Source organism: Pinus tabuliformis, chromosome 8 (genome assembly GCF_031772625.1).
Source record: "Pinus tabuliformis cultivar Carrire ecotype Pingquan chromosome 8, CPIR1, whole genome shotgun sequence".
In the NCBI taxonomy this organism is placed as follows: domain Eukaryota; kingdom Viridiplantae; phylum Streptophyta; class Pinopsida; order Pinales; family Pinaceae; genus Pinus; species Pinus tabuliformis.
The window spans coordinates 1,061,825,670-1,061,848,569 of record NC_142294.1 but is presented as its reverse complement, the minus strand read 5'-3'; positions in this window follow the sequence as shown (position 1 = coordinate 1,061,848,569).

Genomic DNA, 22,900 nt, shown 5'->3' with positions numbered 1-22,900 from the left:
GGAGGACATTTGATACTGGTAAAATATGTCTTGGAAAGCATCCTAGTGTATTGTCTCTCATTAGCTTATATCCCTAAGATGATACTGGAAATAATTCGATGACTTTGTTTCTCGTTTCTTTGGAAAGGAGGAAGACATGTTGGATAAAATTTGGCCAACTAGAAAAAATTAACTCAACCAAAGAAAATTTGAGGTTCGGGGCTTAAAAGTATGTTTACCTTTGCGGTGGCACTAGTGGAAAAGAGCCTCCAGAGAGGATATTTTAACACAGGTTTGTGGGGGAGAATTATCATAAACAAGTATATCCCACAAGGGAATGTGTTTAGTTGGCTAGGCTCCTCTCCAGGACCTTAAAAGGGCTCAAATGTTTGGAAGGCACTGTTACAAATAGTTCCAGTGGTGAAAAAGTGGGCGGTGTGGAAGATTGGGGATGGAAAGAGAGAAAGGTTGGGGTGGGATTCTTGGTTAGGAAATTAACAAAAGGTCAGATTCCTTATAACCTTACACTATATTTGAACATTAGAGGCCTCATTTACCTTTCAAACATTTCCTTGTAGGATAGATCAATATGATTGACGAGGTGGATGTATACGACCTATTTGGGATTGGCAGGTGCACTAGCGAAGGAATGGACACAATTTTCTTAATTACTTAGACAGAGCGGGATTTGGCTACATACTGGACAAGTAAACTGGTTTGGTAGAGGAATAGGGAGACTACATAGGTCACAATAAAAAAAGCATATCTAGCTATGGAAGAGGAATAAGGATTTGATTAATCCTTCTGTTGGTATAAGGCTATCTAGAAATGGTTTAGCTTTGAACATACAACTTTTATTATGGCTTGTGCTACATAAGAGAGTCCTTAGACAAGAAAATCTACAAAAGATGGGATTGGATAGGAGCATCCTGGTGTGCATTATGTAACCAGAATGAAAAATAAGTAGATCATATTTTTATCTAATGTATATTTGGAGTGTACTATGGGTTAAGATCCATTGCTTCATTAAATGCCTAAATATTTGCAGCAAAAATTTATTTGTGGGATGTTTTGAGAAGTGGCTAGAAAAAGTAACTGATGCACCCATACAATAATTTCCATGATTTATTTCTTGGTCCCTTGGCTACGCAAGAACAAAGTTATTTTTTACAACATTAGGCCTTATTCAAATCTTGTCATCAATAATGTCAAAGCAAGATTTCATCTACTGGAACATAAGAGATTTCTAGGCCTGAAACATGGACCAATTTTTTTATAGTGTGTGGCCCTTAGGCTTCTTTGATGGAGCCAAATTATTGGAGAATGTTTTTTGTTGGGTCAGGGAAATACTTCACTTCAGCATTGATCATTTATACTATCTTAGGTTAGGAAGGGGATATGGAACAAACAACAATGTAGAGCATTTAAGTCTCTGGTGCATCCTTACCTTTGCAAAGGATGGGGGCATTGCAAAACATCAATTATTTAGGGGTTCTCAAGTGGTTGTGGAATGGTTCAATCAAAGAACTTCTTTAAGGAGTATAATCTTGCAACAATGGCAGTTGAGAATTGTCAGTTTGACAACTACATGATTCATATGATCACATATTGGTTTCTCATGTACACATAGAATACAATGTGGAAGTTGATAGATGCTCTAAATATGCAACAACTTTCAATTTTGGTTGGTTGGAGGTAAGAGAGTTCAATGTAAACTCGGCCTACGCCCCTTATAATACTCTTCTCTTCTAGGCTAATTGGGTTATTTGTTAAAGAATTTCTGAGATGACTTTGACATGGACAACCCTTTTGGACCATTTTGTTCTTTTATGAATATTGCAATACTGGACTAAATTGAACATAGTTGTTTGGAACCAAGTATATGTATACTTTGATTCAATTTTATTGAATAGTAAGTATATGATTTTTTCCATGAAAAAACAACTTTATATATAAAGTAAAATAAATTTCAATATAAAAAATCCTAATGTAAAAAATTAATAAAATAAAATAAAATAATAAACTAATATTTATTAAAATAATAAAAAATTAATGTCAATTGTTTCCAATAATAATGTTATAATCTCTAATAATCAATAGCATTTTTATATAAACATTTCCAAATTCCATTTATATATATATATATATATATATATATAGGAAGACATTCTCTCTCTCCGTTTAAGAGTGAGAGTGAGAGTCAATACAACAATATTCATATTCATAAGCACATAGTCATTACAACATTTTTTCACATCATCATGTCACTCATAGGGAATTAAACCTAGTTGGGAGAAATGACAACCATTCTATCCAACCGCTTAGAATAACCCCAATTACCTCACATATAATCAAATTCAATATATATATATATATATATATATATATATATATATATATATATAATTTTCCAAACATGTAAAATTCCAAAATAACTAAAATAATCATATAATTAACATAATTAGGTTGTGTAATTAATTTCATTTCCATATCAACATTCAAAGGATCACTTTAATTTGAAATTTTTCAAATTAAAGATTGATTATTTTTAATTTTTAGTTAATATAATTTTTTTTAAGAATAAAGAATAAAGGATTTTTTCCCTTCCATTTAAATATTGATGATTTGATTTATTTGTTTAAAAATAATTTTTTTAATATATATTGGTTAATATTAATATAAGTATATAAATTAAATGGTTGATATAATCTTGTTTATTCACTCTAGTTTTATTATGGAAAATTTTAATCTGTAAATAAGCTTTGTTACAATATCATAAACCAACATTATGATTTATCATCACATATGTCCAAAAATTAGTTTATATATATATATAATTTATTTTTATAAGAGCCTCTTAATGGTACCTCAATTGGTGATGTGGTAGTTGTAGAAATCAGCCCTATGTCAGAAACAAGATTTATATTTCTAATAGTAGTTAGTTGAAATACAATAGGTTGCTTAATAACTTATGGTCTAGTTTATGGTCTTTGATGGAACCAACTTGACCAAATAGACTACTTTTCACCTCTTAAAAGATGGGCAAATAAAAGTGGTCAACAAGATGATTTTTCATAGCTTACTCATGTACAACTCTAAGAATACACATACTTGGGATGAAATATTTCCATATGTTTAGCATAGTTATAATAGAGCCCTCCATGGCTCTATTGGCCAGAGTTCTTTTTACAACAAGATCTAGAGTTCTTGGGGTTCTTTCTCTCCAAATTTTCTTGGAGAAAACTTTCTGGGTCAAATACTGGAGGATTTTTTTGCTAATAAGTATACAAATGAGTATGAGGTCTCCTAAAACCCAGGGTTATAGTCTAACGACTCTGCTAGGTGAGAAATATAAACCCAAACTTCCTTTTATCACCATATAAAGAAATTCCTAAATTTACACCCAAGGAAATATATTTTGATTTGTTTCCCGACAGTGGCACCAAAATATGTTGTAGCTCCTAGAGACAATCTCTTGGTTGAGAAGGTGGTCATTACCTAGGAAATCTTAATTTGTTTTTCAATTTATATATAACTTTAATTTAATTAACAACCTCATAGGGGTAGTTAAATTGGTGTTGTGGTCCCTCTTCAAATCTACCCCATGTTAAAAAAATAAAATTTATATTTTTAATAGTAGTTAGTTGAAATCTATCTAGAATGTAATTATGACTTTTTTGTTTTTCAATTTATATATAACTTTAATTTAATTTTATAAAGACTCTTAGAGATAGCTCAATTGGTGATGTGGTAGCTATTGGAATGGACCCACATATATATATATATATATATATATATATATATATATATATATATATATATATATAAAATAGTTAATTGAATTCTATCTAAAATGTGATTATGTCTTTTTGCTTTTCAATTTAATTGAAAAATATTATAAAATTAAATATATAATAATATATATATATATATATATATATATATATATATATATGAATTTTTAAACATGTAATATTGATAAGTCATAATATTAGCCTATAATATTGTGATGAGATAATCTCTGTAATTAAAAATCTATGTTCTTTTAATATGATAATTAATTTAAAATTCTAAACTTTAAAATAGAGATGCCTCCTATTCACATAATATTTGAGAAACTAATTGCACACTCAAAACTTAACTGTATTCTATTAAACATCGAATATAAATACAACAAGTATTCGTTCAAGATAGAAATTCTATCTTAACCATATAATCAACTAGCTGAGAAAATATCTCAACCAAACACCAAAGAAGGATTCATATTAGTTGGACTAAATCTCTTAGATCCAACTTTTTAATAATTACACAACAATTAGATTTAATGATGAAGAACATCAATCTATATGCACTAGACAAGTGGGAGTTAAATCTCCAAGTCCCTCCCCTAACGAGTACATGTCTTTGATCTTCTTGTCCGCAAAGTCTTCTTTAGCTTCTTTAAATGTCTTCGCATAGAGAAAACTCCATCAAGTTGTCTCATAACCATCGTAAAGGTGTAGTTGGCAAGCTAGATTCTAAAGTTCCACTCTTGAACTCTAGAAGCATGGATCTCCCAAAGTCAATTACTGAACAACTTCCCTAGTTGTTGCATAACCTCATAAGAAGACCATTCCCGTCTTCAACAAATGTGGGATCCTTCCCTAGATCCACAACTATCAAACTATTTAGACAACCATCCATCCATTTTGAACCTTACTTCTACTTGATCTCTTAAAATAACTACTTCAAACAATGTGCATCAAACAATCAATTACTTGTTTATAATAATTCTATGGACAATCTCCTATTTAATGAGATACATAGGTACCAACCGTTGTACTCACTAGTTGTATAGAAAATCAACATGATACTAAATGTATCTAGATGGCCTTCATCTAATTTAAAAATTCATCATTATTTTGTAAACATAAATATAACATCATTTTCTTAATATCATATATAAATGGAACCAGTATTAATTTAAAATAAAAATTTTATTTTTGAAAAAATATCTCAACCAAATACCAAAATAAATATTATATTAATTAGATTAAATTTCTCCTATCCAATTAATTAACAATCACACCTCAATTATATTTAATGATGAAGAACTTCAATAAATATACACAAGACCAGTAAGAGATGGCAAATTGATGGCAAATTACTGGCCTTGTATATATAATGCAGGATGGCAAATTGAGTTTTCCCATAAGCCTTACAAAAAAAACTCAAAATATTTTCAAAATGTAGAATGTAAAAAAAAAAAAAAATACCTAACGAACGCTTCGGCATAATGACACCGTTAAGGATGGATGAAATTTCACGCTACTCTTGAATGAAGAGGAAGGTGAAAAGTCAAAAAATTATGATGGTTGTGAAGAAAGAAAAGTCAAAAAGTTGTATGGGCCTCCATGAAGAAAATGAAAATGAGTATGATGAAAATGAAAATGAGTATGATAATATTATTATTGCGTTACAGCGCACCAAGGAGAAGGAAATTAATGGAATACGGTTAAAGAGAGCTTTCTTATTCTTAACTATGTCTTACGGTCTAGAATTCCAAAAACTCGTTAGATGTTTCAACTTAATATTAATATAATCTTTATTTCTTTGGGCATGTGTGGAATAAATTTCTACTCTGATTTTTGTAGAGTTCCAGATATGAAAAATAAAGCTCATTATGTGTGTCAGATTGCACCATGCTTTAAGAATATAGGTTGCCTCTTTCTGTCCCTTAAGTGTCACTTACATATAACTTCATATTTAAACCCATGAATTTAAATAATTGAAAGTATTCTGACTATCTTTGCAATAAATTAAAAGAATTCTAAAATCACTATGACTATTCATATTTTGTTGGCACACAGAATTAATTAAAGATTCAGCATTATCCAACAACATTGAAAACCACTGGTTTAAAGTGACACTACGAAATTTTAATCTCTAAAAAGTCTAAATCTTTACAATGTATCCCTTAAAACCATGTTCTACGAAGACCATCATGGCAAATAGAAAAACTGAGTAATACTCCAAAAGAACTTACACTGCTAGAATAAGCATCTCCACATTAAATGCTCGTGCAAAGAAGGTAGCGATCAGCCCAGCGAGATACAGATGCTTGTCAAATTGACAGTGTGATTTGTGGAATCTCTCTTCTAGATGGGGAGAAACAAGAGACTAAAGTAGAGGGGTTGCATTTTTCTTTTTCTTCGGGGAAAAAAGCTTTTCTTTTCATTATATATAAAAGAAAATACATTTTAGTATATATTCAAATACCCATAGTTTCATGATATCCCAACCATATACAATGAACAACCTTATTTAGGTGCCTATATATTCTATCTACTACCCTTACATCTTTTGTATTAACTTGCATGTTCCCTACTGTTCTCCAAAAAAAAATATTACACACCTAATTTAGGAATCCTTGTGTTTTTGATTCATTCTATTTTCCCAACCCAAAATCCTTGTGTTTAATTCATTCCATTTTCTCAACTCAAAATTTTGGAACCCCCATTTTTCCACATCTCAAAAAAAAAGTAGAAACCTCTTACGAGAATATGATATTGTCAACCCTAATTTTGACATTTTATTTGAAAGCTGCATAATAGATCTTACCACTAGCCTTCAATACACCTCATTTGGATAGAAGATTTGCGGTCATGTTTTGCTCCCTATAGATATGTTCAAATTGAATGTGTTAGAAGGAGTTTACAAGATCCCTAATGCGCTTCATCCAATTTGATAAAATGGGTTGATTAAACTGACTTTGTTCCTTGACCCAATCTATGATACCCTTGGCATCACCATATACTTCCAGCCTCTCAATCCACGACCACTTTGCAGTAGATATAACTCCCCACAACGCAATAATCTCAGCTCTATTGTCGATGTTGATTCCTCCTTCCCACCAAAAGTGATAATAGTATCCTGGTTTGTTTATTATGAAAGCTCCACATCGACATCTTCTCTTTTCACATGCCCCGTCAAAGAACCCCACTGGGAAGACGTTCCATATGTATTTTATTCTTATCTGCCTATTTTTCTCCCGCCTCTTCACAGTCTAATCTCATTGAAATAAGCCACTGTTTTAATAACATCCGCACGAACTAAAGCCAATTTCTACTAAAAAATAATAGTGTTTCTACTGTGTCATATGATCCAAAAGATGTAAATTGGAAGGGTGCGGTATTTCTTTTGGTTTTTGTACCAATAGAAGAGACAAGATCTCAAGGACTGAAACTGATGGAAAGCTAAAAGTTTATATGTATCAAGAACCCTGTCCCAAATTGTCGCAGCATGTGAGCAAGTAAGGGAGAAATGGTCCACATCTTCAGGCCCCTTTAGGCATAAGTGACACATGTTCAGACCTACAAATCCCTGGCGCTGTAGGTTCCTCCATGTTAGCACACGATCATGTAAATACAGCTAGCTGAAACACTTGAGCTTATTTGGAGAATCCCACTTTCATGTGTCTTGAAACCATTGACATTGATCGATTTCCTTCTTGACTATTGGCATTCTTTAGTGTACTTCCTTGGGTACCTCCCTCCATAACCATTATGATCCCCCCTAGGTATACCCCCTATTATCCTTACATCTCTTTATTACCTTCGGTACCTCCTTATGTACCCCATATTATCCCCCCTAGGTATATTACATGTTGTGTTAAACTATATTTCAAAATATGTAGAAAAGTAGAAACAAGATCAAAAAGATACTACCAAATATTACCACGTCTCTCGCACAACATCACTCTAGAAACACCTACTATTACTGTTGTCCGAAAAATCCTTACAGAAACCATTGCAAATAGATACATTGGTGCATAAGGAATATGCCATATGTTACAAAAACTACCCCTCTCACTTTGTAGTCGCACATTTATTTCTTTAAATGTTAATATAACTATTTTTATATGTGTTCCTCATGATTCTGAAAATACCCTTTCAATACCAACATTCTTTCTTGCATACATGAATAGAACTGCTTCATTGGAATGGTTGTCTCTCCTTGACACTACATGCTCTTGGTCATTTTCTGCTCGCCGAAAACAAAACCAATGGAAACACATATTCCCTCCAATGATTTTACATGTCTTGCCATGATACACCGCCATCCCTTCCCCTAATGATCCTTGTTATGCCACTTTTTGTTGGAGTGAACTACTATTGTATTTCCCTTTTCACACACTCCCCAATGACATTGGTTCCACCAATGAGGAAATAATTGCACACTGGGAACAAAAGAAAGGGACATATACACCATGGCATGTTCATCAAGAAATTGAAAACCCACAAACCCCACAACCTGAAGATCAATCTACTCCTGTGGCTACCCCTTTCGACCCCCCTCTTGACCCCATGCAAATGAATGAATAGAAACTCCTTTCTCACCTCCACCCAGGCTACAACATTGAAATTGATGTCCTTGAAATAATTGGGTATCGCGACTTCGATGCTAACGACAATTGGTCGCATACTTCTATCCATCTCCACTTGCAAGAAACTGCCATAATTTTTTTTGAATTCAACCAGTCGAATATCCAAAACCAACATCATCCTTTTTCAAACCTCCCCCAAGATCACACCTTCTCTCCCACCCAAAAAGCAACTTTTACCATTGTTCTTTCTCACTTCAAAAACCCTTCACCAAAACCCCCACTCATAATCATCATACAAGGGACAACTCGGACATGAAAATCTCATTTAATTAAATGTCTGCAACATGCATTTATTGAAAAATCCTCAATAAGCATAAACCATTTGTTGTTACTTGCACCCAAAGACGTTGCATCTTTCAACATAAATTCCCTTACAATCCACTCTGTCCTTCGCATCCATATCCAATCAATGCATCCTCTTGAAGGACGATCGCTCCTACACTTGCAAGAGCATCTCTGCCATGTAGAGTACATACTCATTGATGAGAAGAGCTTCATTGGTCCAAAAAGACTTTCCCCCATTGACAATTGCCTAAGAGAGGTATTCCCCCTTCATTGAAATGCACCATTCAGTAATCACTCCATTATCCTTGTCGGAGATTTGGGCCAACTACCACTTGTGAAGGACATTCCTCTATAAGCTGGCACATCATGTGGAACTTCACTTTGGCGAAGCTTCGACACAATCATAACACTTTCATTTATTCCTCTCTTATGCATGAAGAGCAACAAACATTTCAAGACTTCATGCACCTTTAAGCAACAAACATCTCAGTTGTTCTGCATAATAAAATAATGCTTAAAGAAATGAACATGCCAATAGTGCTTTGTTTTGCAGAGCCACAAAGGAATCAAACTTCTGCTACAACAAAAGATGAACATATGGATACAAAGGTACTCTTATGAAATGAAGAAAAATTTATACTTGCCAACAACTTGTGGGTACATGCAGGGCTTATTAATGGTGCACTTGGGAAAGTCATTTCAATCTTTTATGCACCTAAATTGAAGCCCCTCGAATTTCCATCCTTCGTGGTAGTCGACTTCACCCAATACAAAGGAACATCATGGGACATTTCACACCCAACGTATGTACCCATTTCCCCCATCACAAGGGGTCCACGCTGACAAATAACACTTTGAATGGCATGGGCTATAACAATATACAAGTCACAAGGAATGACATTAGACAAAGCAACGGTAGACATTGGCACCAAAGAATGCCAAGGTTTAACATTCATTTCCATTTCAAGAGTAAGGTCATTGTTAGATCGTCGAATCAATCTAGCATTTCCATTATCACGCATCTCACACATGCAAGAGAATATGTATCTAAAATGTAGGCAGCAAGAGGAGTCATTGCTCGCATCAAAATCTATGCAGGATAATAAACTCTAGCAATCAAACACTCTATGTTCCAAATTTACCCATCGTAAACATCACTTGCTACTTAACCAAATTTCACATACACTTGCTTGCTATTACATTTAACCTCATATTGTTTTATTCTTATTTAAAAAAAATGTTCATATTTACTTTGTTTTTATATATATATATATATATATATATATATATATATATATATATATATATATATATATATATATATATATATATATAATGCTTTCAACATATACACATCCATTAAGAATTACTATTCCTCTTTTTTCATGACCAACAGATATGGATACGTACTACTTAAACATGCTCTATGAATATTGTCGAGAAATTCAACAGGAAGAACTTGCCTTGCAAGATATATAAATGAGGCTCATGCCCCCACAATCACTGCCTCTTTATCGTTTGCATCCAACTATTATCTTGCTACAGAAGATAAAGAAACTACTGAAAAAAACAATCCACATCCATGAAAGAGATGCACAAAGGAAAATATAGGTTGAATGGCAAGAATGACATTCACATCTTGGCACCACAATAAACATCAATTGGTGTTGTCGATGCCATGCCTCATCATGTATATATGATTAGTTACTCACTATCAATTAGATTTATATGACATCACATACTTTTATTGTACATATGTTTAGTTATTCACCGTCTAATACATCTTTATGTATATAAGTCATGTTTTGTTGAACTACTAAGCCATTCTGTATAATTTCAAGCAAAGTCATTGCATATCATGTAGAATATTGTTGCTACTTTTGTGTTAATGATGATCAACCTTGTATATGTCTCATCTTGCATTGACACACACATACTTGCTATTGACAACAACCATTAATTGACTTTTATGTATAAATACTTGTTAATGTTGTTACTTTCAATTAAAAACTTTACACTCAAGTTATTATCATCAACTTCATGATTCGAGTTTTGGATGTTTGTAATTACATCAACAACTTATTGATATGACTAATGTAGCTCTATTTGTAACTATTATCCATGCCTTCTTTGTATATCTCGTTTTATGTTGTTAAACTTGTATTTGAGTTCTTAACTTGTTTATATTTATATGTAGATTAGAGTTTGATTTGCAATCAATCAACATCTTATAATGAAAAGTAAAAATATGGATGTTATTTATAATGAACACATTTTCTTGTTTCTAAATAAAATATGATGCAATGAATCTCATTTTTTAATGTTCAATATATGTTTTTAATAGATAGTTATGCTTATATTTGCAATGTGTGATATGCCCCAAGAAGGTACACTATAATCCCCAAATTCAAAATGTAAGAACATATGGCAACCATGTGTATAAATGAAAATTTTATGTTATGTTATAAACAATATATATAGAACTATAATATATTTAACTATGATGTTATAACTTTATAATCTAGTTAAATATATATAGTTATATTTAAATAATTATATAGTTACATAGTTATGAAATAGTTATAGTTATGTTACATGTGTTATGTTAAATAACTTTATGTTATACATGTTAAATAATTATAGAGTTAAATGTTATGAACTAAATAGTTATAAAACTATGTTATGTTATCAACAAAATATATATATATATATATATATATATATCACCTTGATATTATCGCCCTGATATTATAAGTACCTTTTATATATATATTATGAACTATAATTATGGTTATGGTTATGTTGTAGCATGATATATATATATATATATATATATATATATATATATATATATATATATATATATATATAAAGGCGTAGTCTAACTTATAGAAGAAATAGATTTTTCGTCCAGAATCAGGAAAACAAATTCAAGAAAGAATATGATTTTTTTTTTTTTTTTAAATGAATTTTGAATACATAAATGAATTTAGAAACCCCTGGGACACCATTGTGCAGCTTAAACAACTTAAACTCAAATTTTTAAATATTGAATATTTGTGAAAAAATGTCATTTCATCTCTAAGTTAGATGATGCCTATATGTAACGAATTTTTATTTTTTAGATTTTTAACTTTAAATATTATTATTTTATTTTTACAACTAGAATTATATTATATTTATTACTAAAAAAATATTTAAAATATAAATTAATTTGAATCTAAGATAATAAAATAAAATAAAATTTATTATTTTATAAATAGAGGTTCACTATGAGCAACCATATTCATCATGACAAATTCATTCTCTTAATTTACGTATTTATTGGTTATAGTTTTATTGTTTTCTAGTTGGAGTTTTTTGGGGTATATTTCGGATCAAATTTGCTAAAAATTTAAAATGCATTTTAAATAACAAAAAATAAAAAATGAAAATGAAAATTTATTTCACAAAATCCTAAAAAAAAACTTTAAAACCTAAAATAATTAGAAAAAAATGTTTTTATCATTCAAAATCACAAAATATGCATTTATTACATAAAACATTGCAAGTGAAAAACAAATTTAAAACTTAAATTATAGTTTTTTTGTGGCTTCTAAGTGTTTTCTAGGCTGTCTTGAAGGTTTTTTTTATGGTTTTGTAGGTTGTTTTGAAGGTTTTTTTTTTTATGGTTTTCTAGGTTGGTTTTGTGTTTTTTGTCCATGTTTTGAAGGTTTTTTAAATATGGTTTTATTGGTTGGTTTTGTGATTTTCTAAGTTTTCTTTTGTGGTTTTCTTAGTTTTTGTATGGTTTCATGGTTTTTGTACATGGTTGTTTTTTAAGTAATTTGTTACATTTTGCAAAAACAATTATATAAGAAAGACAAAGAATAGAGTACCTACCTTCCTATGAGCCTCTGCGATGGATGTTGGCAGAATGGTTGGCGAGATTGGTTTGAAGGTTCCATTGCTGGATGGAACTCCAATAATCTTGGCCGAGCTATTGTCAAACTCTTGACGGTCTATGCAAATGTCCCGTGCAATAAAAAAAAAGGGTTAGATCTAGCTACTAGATCGAGCTCTAAAACTCGATGAAGCATTATAGCTCGATCAAGGGTTATATTTTAACCGTCAATTGAGCTTTTGTTTTAGCGCCCAAGGAGCTCGATGAGCGCTCAAAAAAGATCCATCCAGCCATTGTTTTTTCCAACCAAACTTGCCCTATTTTACCAATAAATATAACTCAGCTCCATACTTTGTTTTTTCCAACCAAACCTGGGCTATTTTGCCCAAAAAATATAACTCAACTCCATGCTTTAGATTTAGATTAAAGATTTCAAGAATATTTTCAAATGTGATATATAGAAGCAAATTTAAAAGATTCATTTCCACTCGCATGAATCAGATTTCAAAATAATACCAAAATATACTATAACTAAAATTAATTTTTAATAAATAAATATATATATATAACTAAAATTAATTTTTATTAAATATATATATATAAACAATTAAAAATAGTTTTGGAATATCTTTATCTAAATTACAAATTTCAAGAACATTTTCAAATGTAACATAAAAAAATATTCAAGGTCAACCAATTCACTTTCACGCCTATCAATTAAATTTCAAAAGATTCCCAAATCTTCAGTAAACAAAATTGGTTTCTCGAATGTAATAAAAATTTTGAAAACTCACAGCATTATCCAACAACATTGAAAACGATGGTTTCAAGTGACGCTACGAAATTTTAATCTCTAAAATGTCTAAATCTTTACAATGTATCCCTCAAAACCATGTTCTACGAAGACCATCGTAGCAAATAGAAAAACTGAGTGATGCTCCAAAAGAACTTACACCGCCGAGAAACCTTAATGATACCCCAGAAAGCTTACATTGCTGAAAAACTTGACTAACAGACTTACCTGAGTAATTACCATCTGAATACCGCCATCGATGAAAAGGACTCTTCGTCCATATTTATCGACAGTGTCAATGGAAACAATCGTGGACAGAACGTTCACGAGACCTGTTATGACCGCAGACATGAGAGATGCATTGCTGCCGAAATCAATTGTCTTGGAACAGCACCGGCCCATAGAACGTGATGGCGTTTATTCCTGTGAACTGCTGGAAAAGGGAATGGCCACCGCCATAACTAACTGAGGCCAGTGTTTCCTCATCAAAATGTTCCAGAATGGGTGTTTCACGCTTTTCGACATTTCAATGGCCTTCACCAGATCCTCAAACTCTGCCTGCACATCCTTATTTCCGCGTATTCTTTCGAGCATTGCTCGCCCCTTTTCCATGTGCTCTCTCTCGATTCATCTATCTGGCCTTGTTAGGCTACTCTAGCAGTAGTATAGGTGTTGTTCATCAATGCCACAGCCTGAGCCTAGGTGTTGTTCATCAATGCCACAGCCTGAGCCTGGAATACAAGAATTATTAGAGTGTTTGAATCACTTTTTTTTTACGGTAGAAATAGATTCAATATTATTAAAGCTTTCTAAGCATTCAAAATTTTTAATAATTTCAAACGGATTTAGTCAAAATCTTGCAATTTCTATTATTTTCCAGACAAGATTGTAACCTCATTAAACTAGTCCAGTAGTATAAGTTATGTCTTCAAAATTATGTCTTCAAAATATCTGATTGTTAGATTGTTTTTTATCATAAAAATAGATTTAACACCATACAAAAAAAACCCTCAGACATCCTAAATCCTAAAACTTAATAACTAAAACCCAAATTTCCAAAAATTTCACTCAAATTTTATGCAAATATTACCAAAATTTCTATTATTTTATTGGCCTAATTATAACTTCATTAAACTACTCTAGCAATATAAACATCAAACCACAGTTGACAAATTAACCTTAAGGAATCCTAAAGTTTAATAACTAAAACCTAAATTTCTAAAAATTTCGCTCAAATTTTATCGAAATATTACCAAAATTTCTATTATTTTATGGCCTAATTATAACTTCATTAAACTACTCTAGCAATATAAACATCATTAAACTACTCTAGCAATATAAACATCAAACCACAGTTTCTGAACGACAAATTAACCTACTCTAGCAATATAAACATCAAACCACAGTTTCTGAACGACAAATTAACCTTACCGTTATTGATTAAATTTTAAAATATTATTAAAATATACCATCTAAATAAAAATCCAATCAATTTGGCTCGAACAAAAGACCTATTCCTGCCCAAAATTCAAGACAATCCTTTTCCAGGTGGATCTATTTTAGATAACTAATAACTGCATTAATTACTCAACTTTATGTGATATGTAGAATCATAAATTATTCACATAGGCCACACATTCTAGAAGCATTTTGAACTATGTTTAAGAGGTTATGAACTATATTGAATATTTTGACCTAATTTGCAAATAAAAATATATAAATAAATTTTCAATTATTTACCCAAAACAATTTTTTTTCCTTTTTAATATTCAATATTAGATTGGAAAAATTCAAATATACCGTTGGTCTAATTGTAAATTTGAATGGAAAAACAATTTGTTTAACTCTAAAATATTAAATTTGAATAATTATTAAAATAATTATATTTTTGTAATTAACTTTCATTTATAATTCTTTTTCATAAAATTTGAATTAATTTTACTTACTTTATTCTCATAAAATTTAAATCCCAAATCTAATAAATACTAAATCTTATATGCAGTTGTCTATAATGCAATTTTTGGAAGCTTTTCCGGTGGGTTTTTCTGGTCAAAATCGAGCAGCAATTTATTGGAATCGCAAGTTTGATAGCTAGTTTCTGCACAATCAAAGCGTCCCAGGGGTTTTTCAGCGGGTTTTTTAGGGTGCTGAATCCAAATATGCAGTTAAAAAACCATTTTAAATAATACAAATCAAGATTTAACCTCAATTTTTTCTGCGGGATTCCGTCACCGGAATCTCCAAAAAGTCGCATTATAGACAACTCCAATCCCATATAAATCAATTGATGTTCTAAAGATATTGTAAGTAAGGTTTCTATCTAATTGGCAATGCAAGTAGAATACACCCCATAATAAACATCTCTACATTAATAGCCACATAATTGAGGGTGGAACCAATCATAAAATTGACATTGCTAGTCAGCATTGACATCTTACATCCATACATTCTGGTAATGCTCGATGCAAAGAAGGTATTGATCAACCTAACAAGATATAAAGAAGATCTGAATGTCATGAGTAGTTGGTTATCAAATTGATAGTATTGATTTGTAGAATCTCTCTTTGTTTTCTGAATACTATGAAATTTTTTCTTAAGAAAGTTGCAATACCCCTGCTTGCTACGATGTTGTAATTATATGTACACTGATATTAGGTTGGTGAGCCAGATGTATGTGACTTAAAATAGGCTGGTTGCAGAGCCCATTCGATGGAAAAGAGTATGGGGGTAGGGGCTCTAGAGAAAAAAGGCAGCAGTTGAGTGTTTTGGTGAGTGCACCCCGAGCCTAGATGGTTCAGGAGGGTGCTAGATGACGAAGTTAAGCCATGCATATAAAGAAGTGTTGTTTTTCTATTGGGGAGGATCTTGACATTATTCAGTCTTGATGACTGAGGAGTTAGTGAGTCCTCGTGGGTTGGACTTTGGAACTAGTTGAGGTGTCATTATTTAGTTAACCACATCGAGTGGATGCATCCTGACTTCAACCTTGATGCTCTAGTTTTAGTGAGCTCTAGTGGCTTTGGTTGTGCTTGGTGGTCATGGAGTTATGGTGTTGAACTTCAAATTGATGCATCCTATTTTAGGGCTTGGTGCTCTGGTTTTTATTGAGCTCTGGTGGCTTAGGAAGCTTGATGGCTCTAATTATGGCTTTGTGGCTATGGAGTTCTATTGTAAAATCGGTTTTTGTTAGTTGGTGAGTCCTAATTTGGAATGTGGAAGCGACTTAGGTTAATTTAGTTTGAGTTTGTTGGGCCCTTGGACATCAGACAACAACATAGCTCCCAAAGTTGCAAACTAAGACCATTCTGGCTGACTGTAAGTCACCCTGGAAGGTAGGCATCATCGAGGGATTTGGGTTGCACCACTTGGGCATTGGCCATGGAAACGTGAGCATGTCGTTGGAGACTAAGGTTATTAGGATTAGTGCCTTACCTAGGGTTTTTTTTGTTTGGTTACAATTGTTGCTTGATGGGTTGTTGCCCCAGCTTAGGGGTGACATGTGCTTGAGATTATGAACCACATGGTCTATGGATGGGTGGAACATGGAGTGCCCACAACGAGTCAGATGTTTTATATAGATAAGTGTACTCCCTCTGCAATGATATTTTTTATGTGTATATTTTTATATAATTATGTGTGCCACTTATAAAACCCTATAATGGGTATATGTTGTATTTATGTGCCATGTGTTGTTCATAAGAGTTAATTGTTTGTAAACCCCAACCATGGTTCTGAGCTTATGAATATTCCATTGTGCATTAGTGTTATTATGTTATGCTTACATATAGATAATTATCTACAATTCAGTTGGGCATTCTAATTGTATGTTTTTTTACAATTGCATGTTCTTAATGGATTCGAAGCTAGGGTTAATACCTATATGACCTAATTATAGTGGGAATTACATTAGAGTTACAGGTGGGCTCTTGATTTGAGCTAGGGTTCAATAATGGTAATTATGGACTTTATGCTTTTGCAGGATTATGGGTCACTTAATTGGTGGAATTTGGGATGTGGTTACATAACATTGCCTAGCTAGTGGGCGACAACATTACAAAGTGGCATTAGAGCCTAGTTTACAACACTACGTCTAAATTGGGTCAAATTTAGAGAAGAAAATGGAGAACTATTACAGGTTACAAGTTGTCCACCAACTATTTTACGAAATTCATAGTGGTGAGAATGATTAAAATCCATCAAGAAAACAAGTTGCAGGTGTAGGAAAGGCTCACAAGGAATTAAATTGGTCAATTATAGGGAAGAAGTGAAGAAGGATAGTTAATATTCACCTTAGAGGGCTAGAATTATGCAAAGGGGAAAGATTCTGAGAATGTTTTCCAATTGTTTGATAATATGTCGAAAAGGGAACATGTATTATTGGGTCTTTTACAAAATTAAATTATTACGCATTGACTGAATTGTTTTAGCTTGATATTTATTTCAAATGGGAAATGTGAATGCAGTTCCATTGTTATGGTAATTTCAAGTCTTCTTTCCTTTAACCTTGAAGTGGTTTTTGATGGTCGAAGGGGCTTTATGTATATACATACACAGTTGCATTCTTTATGGTATTCAATTATGCAACATGTGGTTTTCAGTAAGAAGGCCCTTATGGTTTATGTTCAAGGGTTTCAAACAATAATATGCATGGGTGTAATTAAATTATTATTTAATAACATCCAAATAGGTCCCTATAAAAGGTTTAATAATTGGGACAAGTGAAAGTATTGGTATTGTTAATGACATGATTATGGAGTTGAGCAGATAAAACGTTCAAAATTAGTAGTGGTTTATATTGACAAAGTAAGGAAATAAAGTACTAATATGAGATTGTAGAGCTGTAATTCAAACTTGAGATTAAGTTCGAACTTGGATTTGAAAAAATATATTTTTTAAAATAAATTATTCCTTTAAATTGGCTCTGCAATGTGATGCCCAACTAGTCATATAAATGAAATTGAGGCATGAATATTGTTCAATACATGATTCCATGTGAGAAATCAGAGAACACAAGACACATCGGATTGAACTGAACACAAACACTCTGGAAACTAGCTCATTCGATTGCCAAAGAGGGTTTTTATACACAGTGGAGAAGTTTCTGGAGTTGTTGATGATGGCTTCTTCAGGAAGCCATCTAACGCTCAAAACTTCCGCCAAATTCTCCCGAAGGAGCTAGACTATGCATTTAATGCAGGGGGTTGGAATTATTAATGTTTTCCAACACTCCCCCTTAATTCCAACCATATGACAAATATACTATAGCACAATACATAAGACACTGTAAACATACTCTTACAATATAATCTTGATTTTCTACAACACATAACTTACTTCTAGAAAACTCAAATTTTTCCTTCCCAAGAGGCTTAGTGAATATGTCAGCTACATTCTCATTTTTATTACAGTATATTAGGGAAATTTATTTTGATTGGACCTTTTCTCTTACAAAATGATATTGTGTGTCTATATGTTTTAACCTTGCATGACATACAGGATTGTTCCCCAGTTTGATGGTGCTTTGATTATCACATCTGATCACTGTAGGTTCTTGTTGACCTTCACCAACATCTTCAAGTATTCTTCTAAGCCATATAGCTTCACAGGTGGCACTACATAATGCTTTATACTTTGCTTCAGTTGATGACAAGGAAACTATTGCCTGTTTCTTACTTCTCCATGATACAACTCCTTATCCTATATTGAAGACGTATCCAGTGGTGGATTTCCTGTCATCTGGATTTCCGGCCTAGTCAGAATCAGAATGACCTGTCAATTCAACATTACAAGCATTAGTATATTCAATACCAAAATTGATAGTTCCATTTAAATATCGAAGGATCCTTTTTGCAACTATCCAATGGCTTTCATGAGTCTTAGCCATGAATAGACTAAGTATGCTTACTGCATAAGCAATGTTTGGTCTAGTGGTAGTGAGATAATTCAGACTTCCCACTAATTGTCGATACAATGTTCCATTCACCTCTTTTGTTCCATCATCACTTCTTAATTTGATATTTTGTTCCAATGGGGTACTCATTGCTTTACATCCATTCATATGAAATATCTTTAGTACTTCATTTGTATATTTGCTTTGTGTGATTAAGGTCCTTCCATCATCTCTCCATACTTCAACACCTAGAAAATAGTGCATCTGACCAAGATCCTTCATCTCAAATTCCTGTGATAACTTCATTTTTATATTTTTTTATTAATTTATTAGCACTCATGTTATTATTAGATCATCAACATATATAGATAATAATACTATATCCCAATTTATATTTGTCTTGACATACAAATTAAGATCATTTTTTCTTTTGTTAAATCCTTGCTGAAAGAAGAATTTGTCGATTTTCTCATACCAAGATCTGGGTGCCTGTTTTAGTCCATATAAGGCCTTTTTTAACTTGCATACAAGATGTTCTTGACCCTTCTTTACAAATCCTTCTGGTTGAACAAGATAAATCTCTTCTTTTAAGTCACCATTTAGAAAAACTGACTTTACATCTAATTGATGTAGCTTCCAATCATATTTAGTTGCCAATGCTATCACTATTCTGATTGTATTCATTTTTGCAACCAGAGAAAAGGTATCTTCATAATCTATACCTTCTTTCTATGAATAATATTTTGCAACCAATCTTGCCTTATACTTGTGTATGCTACCACCTGCATTAAATTTTGTCTTGTACAACCATTTTGATCCTATAGGGACTTTATTTTAAAGTAATTATGTTAATTCCCAAGTTTCATTTTTCATTATAGAGTCATATTCTTCTTTCATAGCTTCCATCCATTCTTTATGATTTTAGCTTGTTCATAATTTAAGGGATCAAAAACAGTCATTACTTGAGACATTAAAGCATAATCTTTACACCCGATAGGGGCTTGAATCTATCGTGTTGACCTTCTTAGGGGTTCATTACATTGTGGAGTACCTTCTCCTCTTCTTCTTCTCTGTGGAGTGCCTTCATCACTTCTTTGTGGACTTTCACTCCTTGACATGTCTTTTGGAATGTCCACGTGTTCTTGAGCTTGAGTTGATTCCGCAAATTCTTCTTCTTCCTTAAATCTTCATAAGGAGGTTTCCATACATAATGTTCATCTTCTTTTATTTGTTTATCTGCATGCTCATGAAATATAACATCTCTACTTGCAAAGACATTGTAAGTATTTGGATCATACATTTATATGCTTTTTTATCTGTACAATATCCAATGAAAATACATTTGATGGCTTTGGCATCTAATTTTCTCCTATCCTCTTTAGGAATATGAGCAAAAGCCTTGCATCCAAATATCCTTAAATGACTAACTTTAGGTTTAAAACCATAAAATGCTTCAAATGGTGTTTTGTGCTCAAGATACTTAGTAGGGCTTCTATTTTTAAGATATACAACTGTATTAATGGCTTCAGCCCAAAAACTATTAGAAAGTCCTTTATTTTTTAAAATACTACGAGCACATTCAACTAATGTTCTATTGTTTATCTCAGCTACTCCATTTTGCTGAGGTGTATGTGGTACTGTAAATTGTTGCATAATTCCATTTTGTTTGCAATATTTGATAAAAGCTTCTGAAGTGTACTCACCACCTTTATCTGATCGAAGAATTTTAATGCTCTTTCCTGTTTTCTTTTCAACCATACTCTTGATTTCTTTAAAGTATTCAAACACATCACTTTTTTTTTTCTATAAAGTACACCCAGGTGTATCTAGTGCTCTCATCAATAAATATAAGAAAGTAGTATGCTCCACCAACTGACTTAGTTTGCATTGGACCACATACATCAGTATGCACTAGTTCAAGTATTTCATGTTTTCTTCTATTTTCATGCACAAGAAATTCTTCCCTGTGTTGTTTTCCTAATGCACAACGTTCACATTCAAAGTGTTCACCCTTAATATTTGGAAGACCTTCTACCATCAATTGTTCTTGTAGTAACATTAGGTCATTATGATTTAAGTTTCCATACCTTTGATGCCAAAGCTCTATATTTGACATGCATGTTGATGCCAAAGCTTGATGCCCATTCTTCATTACATCCAACTTGTATAAGCCTCCAACTCTCATTCCTTTTGCAACAACCTTGTAGTTGTCCTGCACATCCTTTACCAAACAATGTGATTTCACAAATTCAACTTTTAAATGTTGATCTGTAATAGTAGAGACTGGAATTAAGTTCTTCTTTAATCCTGGATCATACACCACATTTTGAATTTGTTTTTCTTGTCCATTAGGCATCATAACACTTATATCACCATATCCTTTAATTTCATGTGATCTATTATGTCCTAAATAGATGTGTCCATCATTATTAATCTCATGATAAGTATCAAACCAATCTCTTTTGCATGACATATGGATTGATGGACCAGAATCTATAAACCAAGCATTAACATCATTAGTTTCTGCTGATAAAGCAGCATTGGACACAAACAATTTAAGATTTCTAAAGTCATGACTAATTGCTTCATCTCTATCAACATAATTTCCTGAATGCCTTCTTTGTTTGAATTGATCAGAACTTCTTTTTATGCAATTCTTAGCAAAATGGCCACGTTTTCCACAGTAATAACACACATCATCTCTACTTGATTTGGCATTTGTCCTTGGTAAAGGTGTACCTTGAAATGATTCTACTTGTGGCTTTTTGCCTTTATTTTTCTCCCACTATTATCCTTAGAAGGACTACTTCCCTTTGGCCACCAATGCTAAATCTGAACTGGGAGATTTTTGTTTAAGACTTCTTCTTCGCTCTTCTTCCTGCATAAGTATACCTGCCAACTCATCAAAAGTAGGAGCCTTATCTCTAGCTGAAAGACCAGTGATAAACATTTGATGTTCATCAAGCATTCCATTTAATGTCATAGTAACCAAGTCTATACTAGATATTGTTTCACCAATGTCACCTAATTTATCCTTTAGATCCTTAATTCTAGAAATAAAATTACTCACACTTTCATTTTTTTCCATCTTAATTGAAAGAAGCTTACTTTTTAAATACAATATTCGATTTGTAGTCTTCGTCTCATACAAGTTTTTGAGAGCGTCCCATGTGTCCTTGGATGTTTTGCACTCTCTAATGTGTGGAACAATTTTGTCCTTAACAGACATTCGCAAAAGCACCTTCACTTTGTTTTCTCTTCAATCCCAATATTGAATTGCAGCATCTGTGGCTTGAGTGGACACTGGCTTGACTTCAACTCCAGACACAATCATCCATATGTTGTAGCCTTCCATTAAAGTCTGCAACTTAAACTTCCAATTTGCATAATTTTCACCATCTAACTTGTTAGAGTTAGATAAATAAGATTCTGCCAATATATTAGCCATGTTACTTATTTTCACCAAGTACCAACCACCAAAGATATTAATTTTTCACAACTTCAATAATTAATTTTCCCACTCCTTAATCACTAATAATAACACCTCAAGCACAAGCCATGAAATTTTATTAAGCTTAACAATATGACTGCCTCTTTCCTTTCTTTTTTCAATCTTTCTTCTCATATATATATATATATATATAT